This window comes from Pecten maximus, chromosome 8, assembly GCF_902652985.1.
Source record: "Pecten maximus chromosome 8, xPecMax1.1, whole genome shotgun sequence".
NCBI lineage: Eukaryota > Metazoa > Mollusca > Bivalvia > Pectinida > Pectinidae > Pecten > Pecten maximus.
This window is the reverse complement of record NC_047022.1, coordinates 5,351,514-5,370,126: the sequence shown is the minus strand read 5'-3', so window position 1 is coordinate 5,370,126 and position 18,613 is coordinate 5,351,514. Positions and strand designations below refer to the sequence as shown.

At 33.6% G+C, this 18,613-nt stretch overlaps 1 protein-coding gene across 2 annotated transcripts in view; it reads right to left on the bottom strand.

Moving 5' to 3' along the window:
- Positions 1-11,517, bottom strand: part of LOC117333121 (carboxypeptidase M-like) — a 31,416-nt gene extending 19,899 nt beyond the window's left edge. Inside the window, exon 1 of one of the 2 annotated variants that reach the window (XM_033892257.1) lies at positions 11,388-11,517. The gene's annotated coding sequence lies outside the window, so the exon portion shown is untranslated. Of the gene's footprint in view, positions 1-3,650; positions 3,821-11,387 lie in introns of those variants that run through there. The other variant, XM_033892258.1, reaches the window with a different exon arrangement.
- Between the last annotated feature and the right edge of the window lie 7,096 nt (positions 11,518-18,613).

The following is an 18,613-nucleotide window of genomic DNA, read 5'->3' as shown; positions in this document are numbered from 1 at the left end:
CTTAAGTTAAACAAGGTCTTTGACTTATATGATTTTGACTTTCACGGTTTGGTTTATTTTGTTTAATGTCCTATTAACAGCTAAGGTAATTTAAGGACGGCCTCCCGTGCGTGCAATATGCATGCGTGTGGTGAGTGCGATATCTACAGTTTTAGTGAAGTTTTAAATAGCTGAATTTGTGAAAATCCAAAAATACATCCCTAAACAACTTATTGAATTGAAGGCGTATCATTTTCATCATAAGTCACGTTATAATGTTCGTTTCAACAAAATTGTCATCATTATGTAAATAGAACTATAAATACATTCTTGAAAAAGATTTAAAAAAAAACAACTTTTTTTTTAGCTGAAATTCATTTATTTATCGAATGTAGAAATGATATATTACAAAATAATACTGAAAGCTATCTACACTGATAAACGTTATCTGCACTACTGAAAGTTATCTGTACTTTAACCAATTTGAATGAGTATTATATGAGCTTAGATATTACGATTTATTTGATTACTCAGAAGGACAATGCGATTGTTGGGTGGTCGGGTGGCGCAGTGGTAACCCGATCCGACCAATTGTTATAAAACAAAAATTGATAAAGTTTAGGTAGCACACTACAGTAAGACAGCCTGGCCATGGGCGATTTTTTTTGTTAAGAAAATAACTCCTGTATTATGATATGCATAAAAAATGAAAAAATAAATGTACACTATAATTGGTATATTCATTATGAAGTAGTACATACAGGCTTCACGTTTGTTTAAACTAAAATTAATGAGTTTGTTCCGGTTTTTAAATTCCGTATTTTCCGAAAGTGTGTTTACATAGGAAATTTAGTTTTGCCTACAGCGAAAAATGGAGGCTCATAATCAAGGTAAGGTAGCGGGAAAACTTAATGTACAACATATGTCAAAAGAAGATTTATTCTGTCTTTGGGGTAGAGATATTTAATTTCAAATAGATTTCAGAAAAAAATTGTGTCGAGAATTGTGTCATTTTTGGTCAAATATCAATATTTTGCAATTTTTAAGCTATTTTTAAGTTGTTACCATGGTATTCACAGCTCTAAAAAACATAGAAAAAATAAGTTAACTTATCCTTCAGAGCTGTATTAAAATTGGAAAATTTGTACAGATTACAAATAAATATACTTTATTGGAGGTAATATGTAGGGTTAACTGGCAATGTTTACATATCTAAAACATGTGCCATATTTTTCAGAATTGGGCATTTTTACTTTACACTGCTACCTTACGAAGAAAAAACTAATTTTGGAAGGTTGGTTTACATTGTCAAAAATAATTTGATTTTGAGGACTGACTGCAAATAAATTTGTTTACAAGATCCTGAACTGGTAATACAGGTATAATCATTCACATTATCACAAATAGAATATTAGGAAAATATTGATAAATGTGCCAGACCATGTTTGTAACTTTTCTGATAATAAAACCTAACACATCTTTGATATACATGTACAGAGGGAGCACATATATTATAATAACTAATTAATATGCAGGTTTGTTTGTTTTTATGGAAAATTATGCAGATTTTTTCATGAATTTTAGATATTGTTAAAACTTACTACATTGTGAATACCGACAAAGTGGGTCTTGATATTACATCTAATTCTTGTTATTTTCCATTGTCTCTCTAAAACACTAGAACAAGCCCAATATCTTACCAGTTGGATGGGTTTTTTCAAGCATATACATTTTCTGAAAAAGTTTCATTTTTCGGCATAGCCGTATAATTTTCTTTTTGCCCCAGATATGACGCGAAAGGTGGCGTTACTGGTCAAGATGAAGTATGTGATTGGTCAATGTAGCGGTCAATGCAAAATTCAGATATGCAGTTAAAGACGAAACAAAGTTAAGATTGAATGCAAGCTGAATATTGGGATGTATCTATTAAAATTACACATCAATAAAATTATATTCCTGATTAAAATGCAGTCTTATTATCAACAAAAATGATTCAAACTTATATAATTTTGTTATCCGTGCTGAAACGCATTTATCAATAAGTTCTTTAATTTATTTTACCTGCAGTTTTACATTATAACCACCAGCATTAAAACTATGCCTTTTATCTTTTTTAAAGATATTTCTTGTTTTCTTCTAATTACACATTTCTTATGGGACATCATGCTTCAAAAAATCAAAAATTGATAGAAAAAAAACAATATATTTACCAGTTTGTTGAAAAATCGTAAGCAAAAGTTCCTTACTTAGTCTCGATCCGATTTCAACTGATCATTTCAACTGATCATTTCGGCTATCTTTCAAAGGTTAAAGGTCAAATGACCTTTGCTTCAAATTCATCTGCTGCTAATAAACAGACTGAAGTTTGTAACCTTGTACCCTCTAGTATCAGAATGGAATGAACCGCGACACTATAAATAAAACCCATTATGGCTCTATAGGGTAATCAGGATATCTCCACTGTTGGTATCATTGAAATGCTAATTTTCCATGGTAAAAATTTGTCAGCTTAACAACTCTTTTAAATCTCAGCAAAGAGGGTACTTTTCAGGCATTTTATGTTAAGATGGAGATTTTCAGAATTTGAAAATGAAATTTTTGGTCATAAACTTTCAGAAATTTTTTAAATATACTGATGCATGCATGCATGCAAAAAAAAAAAAAAAATTAAAAGTTAATAAGACTGTGCATAGTACTAATGGTATATACTGGATGGAAATTTTTGTGTTGAAAAGCCTCCCTTGGTGATAGCCCAGAATAATTCAGTCCCTGTATCTTGACAATAGCTACTGAGGTAGTGCTGAATTCCTCCACACCTAAGTGACTGGAGCATTTTTGAGAACATTTTCTTGGTTATGATGTCAAGAGTGTCTGACAACTGGGTTGATCCATCTCTTCACAAAAAAGGGGAGCTGTTCTACTAAACTGGATTAGTCCATCTCTCAAAAAAAAAAACCCACAGGGAAATCAGTCTACTAGAATGGGTCTGTCTGTCTGTCTCCCCACAAAACAAGGAATGTTTTACTGAACATTATCCATCCACCTTCCCCCAAAACAAATATTAATACTAGAATATTGGTAGAATTAATTTGATGGCTATTCAAAATTTCATAAATTCTCAAGACGAAATATGTAATAAGAATGGAACATTCCATCTTAAATCGTTTGGGTCTTTTCTTAATATCTAATTAGTCTTCTGAAAAAAAATCTGATTGTGTATCATCCATATATGCAAAACCTATGTTTGTAAGTTTTCAGTTAAATGAACTGAAAATTTGATCCTGCATAAAAAGGTATTGTGTCAAATGTCAATGCTAAGAAGTTAACTTCCTCAAAATTTTTGAAGTTCGAATTCCATGTACATCAGGCATAGATCGAAAGAATTTTGAGCAGCAAGGTAAAAGTGCAGACACTCCACAAAAGCAGACATTTTCGTTGGAATTTTGAATACCATGAAATTCTTTGGTAAACTGTAAGGTCGTGCCTACCAAATAAATATCAATATACTGTCAAACCTTCTACATAATGCCAAATTTTGTGTGGACAGCAACTGGCAGTATAAAGAGAATACAGTAGATATGTCTCAAGAAAAACAAAATCATCAAGAAAAAAAAAACAAGAAAAAATATTAACATTTTTTGCAAGAAACTCATGTTTAATGAGTATGTTACCTTGGTACTTTTGCGGAATCCCTGGTCAAGAAGACTTCCTGAAAACTGATCGCATCAAAACAATATAATTCAGTGACTTCACAGTAACTTCCCTTGTTTTCAAACTAAAAGTGAAGAAGTTTGTGACCGAGATCGAAGTGCTTTGAAATGTACTGACACATCTTTAACATACATTGTGTATAAGTAAAACTGCAGGCTGTGTAGCCGACTTCAGGTAAACGTATCCAGAGGATATAAGTAGGGAACTTCACCGTGAGTATGCATAACAAGATTTCAAGATTTATTTATTTATTCAGGTACCCTTACATCATGAAACAAGAGGCCATTTTACAAATAGATATTGGAAGATGGTGACAGAGATATTACATGCGAGATAAATTAATCCATTACAAGACAAATCGAAAAACATATATAATGAATTCAATTAGGTTGTTTCAGTTCGAATAAACATTATTGCAAGAGTTTTACCATGTGATTAAGGAAGTTTAAACATAAAATTAGTTCTATTGATGGACCTTATCACAACATACTTGAGCGTTACTTGTGAGAGCGTTATTCTGATGGGTTTATTTATCGACTAGTTTTGCCTCTATTGCAGAGGCTTCATCAGGACTAACATTCAATGAAAAGGTTGCCGTGAATTTTACTATTTAGGAGGATAACCTTTTTAACTGTTATGTAATAATTTACATTGATCTATACGAAGGTAAATAGCCTTGTTACCTTACAATATATATACATTACACATTTTAATAATCAAATTTCGTTGGACTTCAAACACTGTTACGAATTAGAACACCGTTTCAGAAAATAGTGTTCACTGTTTTTGAACAAATTGTACACAGTTCTTAGTTTCTCTCATCTCTTCTTAGCGATTCTTTTCTAATCATTTTTTTTTTTTTTCCATTTATATAAGGCATTTTTAAATACAAGATTCATGTAATATATACACAAAGAATATTGAGCAATACATATTTCTTGATTAGGTTCAATTAATCAATATGAAAATTAAATATGAGGGGCTAAGGAGATTTAATTATGGATAACAATGAATATAGAATCTGTGGATATGAGGCCAACTTTTCTTCAAATTTACATGCAAACTTTTCATGTACATTTTGTACAACCAATAATTTTTTTTTTTTCGGTTTCAAATTGAATTTTATTGTCCCAGCAAAACTGAGGGATGCCAAGGTTGTGACCCAAGGTTCACCCCTATTACAACATGAAGCCTCTCACAGGAGGTTTCTTTCACTCATTCATTTTCACAACGAATAGTTCATAAGGATAGAGATTTTAACTTGGCCAGGTACCTGTCATGTTCCCTAAAATAAGGCCATTTTACATTAGTAATTTTGGGTACATTTTAACCATTCTGGACACAAAATTGGTTTGGTTTCAGAGGGATCGATAGAACAGTATAAGGAAATACAGGGATCGATAGAACTGTATAAAGAGAAACAGCAGATATATCTCCAGAAATGCAAAATTATCAAGAAAAAAAAGAAAAAAATAAGGAAAAGAAATATCACTTTTGGAAAAAAAACTCATGAAATAGTTTCATATGTCACCTTGGTATCTTTGCAGAAAATCCCTGGTCAAGAAAACTTCCTGAAAACCAATAGCATCAAAAGAATATGATTCAGCTACTACACAGCAACTTCCCTTGTTTAAAACTGAAACTGAAGAAGCTTGAGACAGAGACCGGTGTGCCTTGAACTGCAGCGACACATTTATGACATACATTGTGTACAATTTTTTTTTATTAGAATCCTTATAATGTAGATAGTTATACCACTTGTGGAATCTATAAACACTTCACACTAGTCCCAAACGGTCAACACTGGTTTTTTATTTGTCTGACTTTAATTTAAAATATTTTAGATGGCACCGATCCAACAAACCATTCTCCAGGTGATGTGGGTACATTGGAGGAATTGAAATCATCATTCTCCATTCTCAGAAAAGGTTTTGAAATTTTCAGTAGCATTTTTTAATATTTTGATTATTAAGTTTGATAATATTTAAGCATGCAAATGATAAATAGAAAATATTTGTTTTATACACAGGGCCTTGGGTCCATATATATTTATACATAAATATGTATGATACTATAATACTTATATATTATATGGACCTTGGGTAGGAAATTCTTGCCAAATCCCTGTGGCTTTACAGGGCTTTTTCTGGGGTTTTTTTGGGGCCTGATAATGGGCCCCATTCCCAATTGAAATTATTTCATATTTAAGCCAAATTCCCAAAATTTGCAGTTTACTCCTGAAAAAATCTTTCCCAATTCACCAATTTTCTTCCCAAATGAGACCAAAAGGCCCTTCCCCAAACCATCGAGAAAAGCCCTGCTTTATATAATGCCCCCCCCCCCCCCAATCTGGCCTCTTTCTTGACATACTTATATTTATTGGGGGGGGGGGGGGGGGGGGGGGGGGGGGGGGGGGTGTATTATGTTAACCCAACTTGGTTGAGCTAGGGTCCAGATTTTCAAATTCCAGTAGCCATGATTGATCACTCAGAATAAGATTTACGACATAAATTATACAGTAATAATATAAGTAAAGTGGACCATAGGTAGTTAAGGTAGTTTATAATGATGTCGTAAACAATTGAATCAATTTTACGATTCGTCTGAAGAATTAGGACATGCAGTATAATTTGTAAAGTTCTTGGTCCCCATTATTTGAAACCTTGTTTTATTACAACTTTACAATGAATATTGTAAATTTTATTTACCGTATTTACAACAATTGCAAAACAAATTAAATAGACTAATATTTACATTGTTATGTAATGTTTCGCTACTCGTCATAAATGAATTAAAAGCAGTAATAATTATTTTTTTTCTGGGGGGAGGGCGAGTTTAAGTCTTTATTAACAACTATGGTCACATGACAACAGTATTAGCTAATTAGCAGTAGCAGAACCAGGCACAGGGATCCTTGTATGGAGAGGAAATGGTTATGGAATATCCTTCAATTAAGTTGAAGCCTATTTGATGCCTTGAATTCTTCTGTGTTAGCTATGTCTGCAGTAACTTTTCACTATCCGTATCAAATCTGTAATGAAAAATACTCTACCCATGCTGGGGCTCGAACTAGCACCCTCTCGCCTCAAGTCAAACATCCTACCACGAGGCTAAAGGGAAATTCCCACTAGTCTGAGCTAGTAAGGTGACCTTATACTCTCTACTGTTACACTACTCCCACCATCGCAAAGTTCCATAAGACAACCACAACCTCCGTTCTTTAGCTCCAACGAAGCTTCTCATTCTCACTATAGCTTATACACTTGGAGTGGTCAACGGCACCAAATCTGAGAGAGGAAGGAGTACTGAAAATACACTGCACATGCTGGGCCTCGAAGTTGTGACGTCTTGCTCTCTTAGCAGATTTCCAACCTCTATGCTAAAGGGAAATCCACGGTAGTCTGAGCTAGTAAGATGACTCTCAATTTCACAAAACTACAAGGGGATCAAATGGCAGCACTTGATTATCTTAACATGATCAAAGAATTACAAAATCTATATTTACTTTTTATTTCTTAGGAATTTATTTTAAAAGATATCGATGTAAATAAAGAGACCAGCTGAAATGAGAATTTGATCACCATGGCAACCATTTTTTTTTTTTTTGTGTAGAATGTCCACAGCAACGTACCTCTCTTCATCTTTTCGAATGAAATGATCCAATTATTACCATACTAAGGGTATTCTATAAATGGTAATATTATACACTGTTGGTATCGAGTCAGATTTCCAACCAGTGTCTTTGAGCTAAATGGTTTCCACAATCTATATCGTTAGTGATGACTAAGTTTTATAGCAAATTTGGAAAGAAATCAATGGTAGTTTTCCCTGGGGGAGTATAGACTACTTCAAAATAGCGGCTGGAGTACATGGTTATCCTGACAGAGCGTTATAGACTTTTTCAAATATAGGCCAGCTGTACTTGGCACATTTTCTTTTAACTAACTTTACCAACCATTGACTTTACAACATCATGTCCGACCATATCTGACAAAATGGCAACGTATTCCACTGTCATTGTCGAAACTGACTTTACCGACATACTGTCGTTTCCGACATATAGATTCGGTCCCATGCAGCGTCAGTAAAGTCAGGTTTCACTTATAACATTCATAAAAGTTTTGCAATAAAAATAGGGAAAATCAAGTTCTATTCAATAAAACACAAGACATTTATATTCTATGTAAGGCCCTTTTAAATATGCATGTTGACTACTTCAAATATCTGCAATGATTCAGTGATTTTAGAAATTTCTGATATTAGTCTTACAACAGGCCCATGAGCCTGATCAGTCACCCGAGTTCTCAAGATAAATGATGTTTTGCTTTTAAACCAAGATTTAACACATCCCACCCTGTGAACTTGAAAGTTTGTCTATCTTTTATTTATTTTTTTTTCATTGAAGCCATTCATCCCAGAGTGTTATTTGATTAATGCCTTGACATTAGGCCTCTCAGTTATCGAGAAGACATTTTTAAAGAAATTTGAACCTTTTCACTATTAAAAGTAGGTCAAGGTCATTCATTTATACAAACTTGGTAGTCCTTCATCACAGCATGCTATTTACATAATATCATTATCCTAGGCCTCTTGGTTACTGAAAAGTTATTTAAAGAATTGTACACATCTGACCCCTGCAAATTTGGAAGTAGGTCAAGGTCATGCATCTGAACAAACTTGGTAACTAGGGGGGGGGGGGGGGGGGGGTTGTGGAGACACAACGTCCCTCTGCAGGAATAATTTTTTGGAAGAAACACCGTGTTGGACTCACTCTTGCTATACTTAAACTTGGTAACTCTTTATCCAAGTATGCTACTAGTCAAATATCATGACTCTGGGACTATTGTTTATTGAGAAGAAGTTGTTTCAAGATTTTAACACATTTGACCCTTGTGACCTTGAAACTTTAACAAATTTTTGTTTTGTGAAGGTTTTACATTCAAATTTAAGAGAACTGTATAAAGTGATCCCCTGTCTATAATGGCTATTTTGAAACAGTACTTTTATAAAATAATACCCATACACTGACCCCCTGTACAATGGCCTGCAAACCGCCATTTTGGACCCAAAATTTGTCAATGACTTTTTTCTGCTGAAAATAGACAAAATTTGAGGCATGGAGATTGAGGCTTTATACTTCATTTTTTACGTTCAAATTGATTTTACTTGTACGTGGAAGAGGAAAGTTACTATTGAATTTCTGATATTGAGAATATTCAGTTGTTTTTGGGAAGAATGATACAAAACATGCTTATATGCAAATGATGCCGATGACAACGCAAAAATTGGTAGTTCAAATACAATATAAAACTCTTTAGGTTTTAAAATCATATCAAAAATCACAGCAGTAATTTATTAAATCAGCTTCAATGAGATGTAGGCCAATCCCGACAAATTTCAGGCCATTTTTTGGGGGAAATATAATGTAAACGGTTTACAATCTTTTAATGTGGGAGGTGCAATTGTTGTTCCTGAAAATGTAGTTAAACTTAACTATAAGTAAATTTTGACTCCTTTTTAGACTTTCAAATTCACATTTTGGATTCTGTATCAAAGCCTTCCAAAAACTGTCTATTTTAAAGGGAAATGGATGTTTTTTTTAACCAAACAGGTTCGCCTTACAATTTTAAATTTCTTTATCGCATCCAACTTTAATTACTTTCTCTAAATGTGGCATTTCCGTTCAATAAAAAATGTTTCGAAAAATTGCAAAAGATACAAAAAAAAACAGCATTCAGACTCATTCATTACGACCACAATTCATCTTTTTCATAAAAAATACATTTTACCAAAATTTTGATAAGTTGTATGTAAAGCATCTGAAGAACATAGTATGTGCGATTTTTGAAGAGTTGAAAAAGGGTTGAAGTTCAAGTGAGTTCAACATAGGTAGATCCAGGATTTTTGGTTGGGGGGCATACATTTTTTTTCTTGATCGAACTTTTGTGTATATATAAATATATTATGTATTAATATGTAAGCATTATAAACTGTAAAAGTCTGATTTAGGGCATATAGCCCCGATTTTTTTATCAATATTTCTACCCGATATATGCTTTCCAGTGCTATGTGATGATGGAATTCTTAGTTTTAATTCTTACAAAATACTGGTAGTCACTTTGACATATTTATTCCATTCAATATTGTAATATCATTAATCACTACCCTACATTTCAATTAATGTCATCTCAAATTTTATTCTGTGTTATATATAACTATTACTGAAAGTAAAATATAAATATAGCTATAATGTTCCATTTTCAGGGCTTTTTCTGAGGGCTTTCTGGCGCCGTTAATGGGCCCCATTCCCAATTGGAATTATTTCATTTTAAATCCAAATTCCCAAAATTTGCAGTTTACTCCTGAAAAAACCTTTCCCAATTCACCAATTTTCTTCCCAAAATGAGACAAAAAGGACCCTTCCCAAACAAGTGAGAAAAGGCCCTGATGGTGATATATGCATGCGACCTTAATGACATTTCATTTATCTTGTATCTATGACAACCTATATAAAATATAAATATATATATAATTTCTTGAAAAAAGATCCTTAAAATCTTGGAAGTCAATAATAATGTTATAAATATAAAAATATATCACCCTTCACATATTTTTGACAATGAAATCAGAAAATATACAATTATATAAAATTTTAGATCTACTTCATCTTTTACAATGCGAGTGTTGTTTATGATTCAATATTGTTGTATTCTGACAAATACCAATAAATTACTTTATAACGATGTTTATCTGATCAGAAATCTCTGTATAGTACAGCTGATAATGCCGGTGGCATGTGGAAAGTACCGTTATATAAATACAGGGGCCCACGAAGGGGTACACGGACGTTTTTTGATATACTGTTTTTTAAGGCCTTCGTACTGGTTCTCCATGCATACGTATACATCTGAATAGTTTAGAAAAGTCTTAATCCTTGAAATAAATATGAGGAAAACGTCTAAAACCTGACACATACATCCCTGGACGAATGTGAAACATACTCCCGTTTTTTTCCTGCTTTACGTTAACACTTATTTATAACCGGTTGCGTTACTGAGAAGACCAAATTCCCAATAGATTTGAGCCTAATTTTCCCAAAATAGATTTCCAATTAGTGATTATTGTTTAAAAACCTGCAAAATATGGAGTATATCATTTAGAATATATTTTGTAAGTATTACTGCATGTCTGTTATCACAGAGACCCGTCTTTTGGTATCATTAGTGGTTTATAAAATTGGTTGGCATGTCACTAAAAAAAAAACAATGATTTGTGTATTAATTCTCCAGGTGTATTATAATTTTCTCAATGTGGGTGGCAAATGAGATTTCCCCAAAATAGCGAAGAAAAATAGTGACATCGTTACTATACGGGACAGTAGTTATGGGGGGGGGGGGTATTAAACGGTAGATTTCATGCATTTGCAGAATTTCGTTACACAATTTCAAACGATTTTGTGGACGTGAAGAAAATGTGGATTTCTATTATTGGATAATGATATTCTATATCAATTATACATGTTTTTGAGCATGTTTTCCACATTTCCAGCAAATTATCAATAAGATTTGATTGTATCCTCCATCCCCTTCTGTGGCCTCACCTATCATGTACTTTCGCCGTGGGCCAATAGTAAAAATGATCTGTCAATCATTCCATGTGTAAAAGTCAGAATTTATGCTACGTACTAAACAACTTACCTTGTTTTCCTATCGACTATGTACAATTCTCCGTTTCATACAATGCACTCGTGTCTGCAGACCCCAAGGGAGCTGTACCCACCAGCCGGTGCAGGGTTTACAGAATCTCTCGCGATGTTGTATCGCTCACTACCCCCTTTCGATTGCAGACTCCTCATTCAAGCCAATAACATCAGATTAGTCCAATTTGCGTTCAGGGGATGGCAGGGTGATGATTCACCTCGTCTGCTCTATCGATGGTGGAATGGTATTATCTAGTTTTTTTTCTTCACCTCTGAAACATCATGTTTTTTTCACAATGCTTTCTTCGACAAGGCAATTTAAATTCCATGGTAATATCGCGATGGAAAACATGTGGGAATCTATGGCTAATCCTTTAGATGGAATTAAGTATTTTTCGGAATTATCGTGCACGTGCGATTTAATTGGGTCTAATTTCAAGAATCCGCCAAAAGTTAGATAATCTAAACACAAAGACGTAATGAAACAGACGGATAATTTCTTTTCGTCCCTTTCTCACAAATAGTAGACTCAAGAGAAATTCCTACTATGTATTATCAAAATTCTTCAATTCTTCAATTTTTTCATATTTTCAAAGGACGATCGTGGTAAGGAATTGCGTGGGTTAATTATTACGGAACGACCAATTTGTATTATCCTAAAATTTAAGAGAAATCGTTCTTTAATTTTTTTATGCAACCAGGGACGTATGCCGATCCTTAGTTCCCGATGAAACAAATTATATTGGATTTGAATTTTTGGTTACTAAGTTCTGAAGTGGAAAAAAACAAACAAACAAACAAAAACAAAACAAAACAAACAAACAAACAAACAAACAAACAAAAAAATACAAAAATATACATTGTATATATTTTATACGTATAACGTATATGTGACGCAGTAGTATAAGCCGTGAGTATTTCTGGCGAGGCGAAAAGGTTTCACACGTTGCAAGTTCGACGTCCGGCCAGGGTACATATCATAAAATTGTCTTTTCGCCATTTGTGTTACTGTGTTAGCAATCGTATTGGACTACTAGAGTAGCAAAATTAATTTTGTAAAGGGCCCGGAGATTTAAATGCGCAGATTGTTTCCGACCGAGTGGTTAAGGTGTCCAGACACTTTATCATTAGCCCTCCACCACTGGGTTGCGAGTTCGAAACCAACGTGGGGCAGTTGCCATGTACTTACCGTAGGTCGATGGGTTTTCTCCGGGTACTCCGGCTTTCATCCACCTCTAAAACCAGGCACGTCCTTAAATGACCTTGGCCCTAGGAGGTCAAACAAAATAAACCAAACCAAGCCCGATTGACGCCGAGAAGAAAATGGAGGCAGTGGGTAACATTACTGGTCAATTTCTTGGTGAGTTTAATAGAACAGGAGAGACATCATGTCAATGTGCCTTAGCCACGACATTTCACAAAGACCAGTCCTCAATTCGGCCCAGTTGAACAAGGCAGTGTCCTAATATTACCTTATCTTGTTGACAGGACGTTAAAGAGGCTTACCCGCAGACGGACCGGTAAACGGCACATCTCCGATCACTAAATAAACTTCAGTACACGTTTCTATGTGACAAAATTAGAGGCTTTCCGACTTTATTTCTTGAAAACAATTACAGAATATGTATTTAAAAGACGTTTTAAAACTCAACCTGAGAGGGAAATGTATGGAATATAACGGCAAATCTTCTTTGTAAATCGCCGCTGCCTTTGAAGTTATCACTGTGCGGCACTGTGCAAGTGCTTGTTTCTTTGATGTGTCAATCAAATAAGACTCCACTTTATAGCGGGGACTTATTGCGGGTTGCGATTAAATAAATTATATTTTAAAAATGAGGTTTTAATATCACTTTTCAGCGTTTTATAAGGAAAATAAAATGAAAACTCAACAATTCCAACAATCTGTCATGTGTAAAAAATCTTTTTCTATTAGCCAATTTTTCTGATCTCTCTGCGGGCAAGCCTCTTTAAACAATATTAAACTCCAGTTGAACTAGGTAGAGTCCTAATATTACCTTTTTTTTGTTGACAGGGCGTTAAACAATATTAAACCAACACAAATGGCCCTGACTGTTGACAGGGCGATATTAACCGAGACAAACTAGATTTGGACAATTTGTCTCTTCTCCCAGAGACATATATACATGTATATATGTCTCTGCTTCTCCTGAAAATACCTATAACACAAGTTGAATCATGTGATAGATTAGATACTTAGTTACTAAGTTTCGTCAGAGACATATATACAGTATATATGTCTCTGGTTTCGTAGCTTCGGTTGTATTGGGTGGATTTATTCGAATACAACCGAAGCTACGGAACTTAGAAATAAATACATCAGATTTCAAGCCTGGGGGAGTTCAGAACCTTTCTCATTTATATGTACTCTATATGTTATTATTTTATAAAACGAGTCAGGCACCTGTGGTTTACAGAAGGTTACCGGGCTATCAAAAGTTACTGAACAGTTCATGTCCAGACTTAAGAAGTTACTCCCCTTTAAACGTATCCGCTGTATGAGATGTCGACAAACTTATTTTAAAGCCATTCTAAATCGCTAGACAACAGACATATATGTGCTTTAAATTGATTAGACCCATTCGTCTAAAAATGACAACATAGATTGATGGCCTCACAGTCATACAGATCGAAAACACAGAAGAAAAGAAACAAGAAATATCTTTAAACAAGAAATATCTTTAAACAAGAAATATCTTTAAAAAAGATAAACGGCATAGTTTAAATGCTGGTGTTATAATATCAATCTAATTAAAATTAGACTTGTAATTTCCATTCCTCTACGATACTCTACGATACACTGCAATACAAGCTTGTATTGCAGTGTATCGGAGAGGAACGGAAATAACAAGTCTAATTTTAATTAGATTGTTATAATATAAAACTGCTGGTGAAATAAATGAACGAACTAATGTGTTTCAGCACAGATAACAAAATGATATCAGTTTGAATCATTTTGGTGATAGTGAGGGGTGAATGAGTACCGTATTATGATATACAGTTAAAAAAGTGCGTCATTTAACGATGTCCGAATAGTTACGTCACTAGTGTCCTGTTTTCTTGAAACGACGAGCCTTGTACAGCATTTAGAATGATAATTTGTGTTGACTTTACCTTATTTTGCACGCTTGGAACACGTTTACATAATGTCCGAATATGTGTTCAATAGCCAAACGTACATAACCATTGTCCATTGGGCAAAGCAATACCTTTCCTGTGGGAAGGGATGTACAAGAAAGAAATCAAGACCAAAAACCTGAGATCAACCTTGTATTTAAGTCGCGTTACCGTAACACATCGTTTTGGGATGATCATTGCGATAATGGGTGATGTTTTCATGACGGTTTGTGTAGGTAAATACATTCTATATAAAAAATACGTTGGATTTATAAAGTTCCAGTAAAGTCGAATAGAATTTAATAACAATATGAATTCTTTAAACTGTATCGGTATGTCATAGCACGACATGTGTTCTAGAGTTAAGTTAAGTGAAAAGTTGGAATTATAACGATTATCATTATACTCATGATCAGATAGGGGTTGATTAACGAGGATTAATGCCCTTGCTCCGGTTATAGCCGAGCCTAGGACACTCAGATAGGGGGCACTAGCGGTTTCCAGAGGGGGGACCTGGGGGTCAGGACACCCCATCCCCCCCCCCCCTTTTTCGGATGAGGAATTTTTTTTCATAGCCTTAAAAAAAAACACAAAAAAAACCGCGTTTTAGCATTTTAGCAGTGTTTTCTCCGTTTAGGAAAATGACAGTAAGTTTTACCTTACCCTTAGATAGGGGATCTAACAATGCTATATAGATTACATTCAGCACGTATCTGAATATAGCTGTTAGATTTTCTGACATGTGTAAAAGAGCTTTCAGATACCCCTTTTCCTCGTGGAATCAATTGAAATCTACTTTTACCTGAAATGGTTTTACATGTATGTCTAACTGCAAATAAGCAAATACGTGTACTTGAGACATATTTAAAAATATAATCTGTTTAGTATAAAAAAGATAATCTGAATTGTATAATTGAATAAATATGTATTGTAAAAGGGAATGGTAGTAGAGATAAACAGAAGAAAATTAGGAGAATTTAGAAAATAATTTGCTCTATTTTGAAGGTACAATACCAAATAGACTGATTGATCAAGATAAAAGAGATGGAGGACGCCAAACCGGAATCAAGTTAATAATCATTTAGTAGAGTAAAGTTACAAAAAAATATTATTAAATTATTCTATTTTTTTTCTTTTAATTCAAGTTTCCTATGTTTAGGACTTAACGTTTTTTGGCATTGATCTTTTATGTCCTGAATGCTCTAAAATGTTTGCAATTCTGACAACCACCAGGGAGCTTTTACATCAGGTGTACCATTTTGACTTGTTTCTGATGCTGATGGTTCCTGCGGGGCGAGCTGAAATTTCTTCCAAAGAAACAGGTCTTCGGATTTTTCTTTGTCCCACTTTAACCGACCGATTAATTGCGTTACCTACCACGTAATGACTAGTTATATCAATTAGTGGGTTTGACTAGAACCATCACCTAGGGACAGCATTCATAGTTTGTGTACAGATAAGCTCATATAAATAACAGAGGTTTTTCTTTTTGTTTTGTTTGTTTGTTTGTTTATTTTTTTTATTTTTTTTTTAGTGCGTTGAAAACTGATGTGTACGCAACTGCGTATTTGCGTATAGGCAGCTACGCGCCTGAATACGACTGCATTTCAATCAGGAATATAATTTTATTAATGTGTCATTTGAAAAGATACACCCACTTATTCAGCTTGCATTCAATCTTAACTTTGCTCCATTTTGAACTGCATATCTACATTTTGCATTTACCGCTACATTGACCAATCACATACTTCATCTTGACCAGTAACGCCACCTGTAAATTATCTTTTTAAATGACACATTAATAAAATCATATTCCTGATTCAAATGCAGTCTTATTATCACCAAAACTGATTCAAACTGATATAGTTTTGTTATTCGTGCTGAAACTTTATTTCACCATCAGTTTACATTATTACCACCAGCATTAAAACTATGACGTTTATCTTTTTAAAGATATTTCTTGTTTATTGATATTCTGAAATGACATGTATGCACAGGTGCCTGACTCGTTTTATAAAATAATAACATTTAAGAGTACCAGATATAAATTCATAAATAGATATAAAGTCAGGCACCTGTGATGTGTATTTCATATTTTATACAGAAAGTGTATTTTATTTGTGTTGTGTAGAACCTCTTTGTGACACTGATGTGTCTTTGTCATATCAACAAGTTTCTGCCAAACCAATTTGTCTTATTCACATATATATGATATTGCTGTTCAAGTTGTCATAGGGAAGAGCCTCTGTGACACTGATGTCTTTGTCATAGGGAAGAGTCCCTGTGACATTGATGTCTTTGTCATAGGGAAGAGCCTCTGCGACACTGATGTCTTTGTCATAGGGAAGAGTCTCTGCGATACTGATGTCTTTGTCATATGGAAGAGCCTCTGCGACACTGATGTCTTTGTCATATGGAAGAGCCTCTGCGACACTGATGTCTTTGTCATAGGGAAGAGTCTCTGCGATACTGATGTCTTTGTAATATGGAAGAGCCTCTGCGACCCTGATGTCTTTGTCATAGGAAAGAGTCTCTGCGATACTGATGTCTTTGTCATATGGAAGAGTCTCTGTGACACTGATGTCTTTGTCATATGGAAGAGTCCCTGTGACACTGATGTCTTTGTCATATGGAAGAGTCCCTGTGACACTGATGTCTTTGTCATATGGAAGAGTCTCTGCGACACTGATGTCTTTGTCATATGAAAGAGTCTCTGTGACATTGATGTCTTTTTCATAGGGAAGAGTGTCATTGATGTTTTTGTAATGTAGAAAAGTCTGTATTACTAAGACAGTTTTGTGTTTTCCATAAGATTTTCTTTGACACAGATCAGGATGTGTCTATAAATTTTCATCCATGGAGTTCTGATTGCACAGAACATAAAGTGTAATGTAGCATATCCCCTTAAGGGAAATGATTCTAGCATAAATCACTTCTGTATATAACCAGATGGATTAAAGAAAACTTAAACACATTGTTAAACTAAATCATTTTTAATGTTCTATATTTAACAAATTAAAATCAGATAACAGATCATTGCTTCCATATGTAAAGATTTATCAGACTAGATGTTTGGAAATTGATAAGTGTACAAATTGTATCTAAAAAAAAAATATATATATATATAGCTGCCATAAAGATTTATCAATCTAGATATTTGGATATTGATAAGTGTATAATTATATCTAAAATAAAATGCATAGCTGTCATATAGATTTATCAGACTAGATATTTGGATATTGATAAGTGTATAATTATTTCTAAAATAAAATGCATAGCTGTCATATAGATTTATCAGACTAGATGTTTGGAAATTGGTAAGTGTACAAATTGTATATATATATATATCTAGCTGCCATAAAGGTTTATCAGACTAGATGTTTGGATATTGCATAAGATTTTGTAAAAATTACATATAAAATGAAATATATTGTAATAGAAAAAAAAAGTATCTGGTTTAAATGATCATCTAAATAAATTCTCTTAGAAACTGAGATTTTGGAAAATTTAAAGATGAATTTTTTGTTGCCAAAACTTTAAAACTTAGTATATTGAAGCTTTTGTGTCTAAGTAGCATGGTTTTTATTAACATAAAAAAAGGTTAAAAAGCTGAAACTTAAAACCTGAAATTATTAATCTACCAACTACAATGTATTACTGATTTTAATATTGACAGTGTCTGATTTACAGCAGGCCAAGTTTACGGACATATTCCATCCACGCCAGTGACTTACGAACTTACAACTTTTCACGGTGTGCCAGAGGTTCGCATCCTGTTCTGTAAATCACGTCCTGTCTCCCACCTCCATTCCCATTTTCAAAAGTACACAGTATTGTCTATTAGAATTTAATATTTCAATCAAATCTATCTAAAATAAAATAAGTTTTTAAGTACATGAATTTATTAAAAATCTAAAGTGTGTAAATTAAATTTTGAGTAATTTAATTCAAGAAATTCAAAATAGCTAAGATAAATGATTAATTTATAAATTATCATTTACAAAAGCTATTTCTTTCATTCGAGCATCATTATTTTTATCTGTTATTAACTTAATGACAAAATTTGTATTTAAATTATATGAGTAGCAA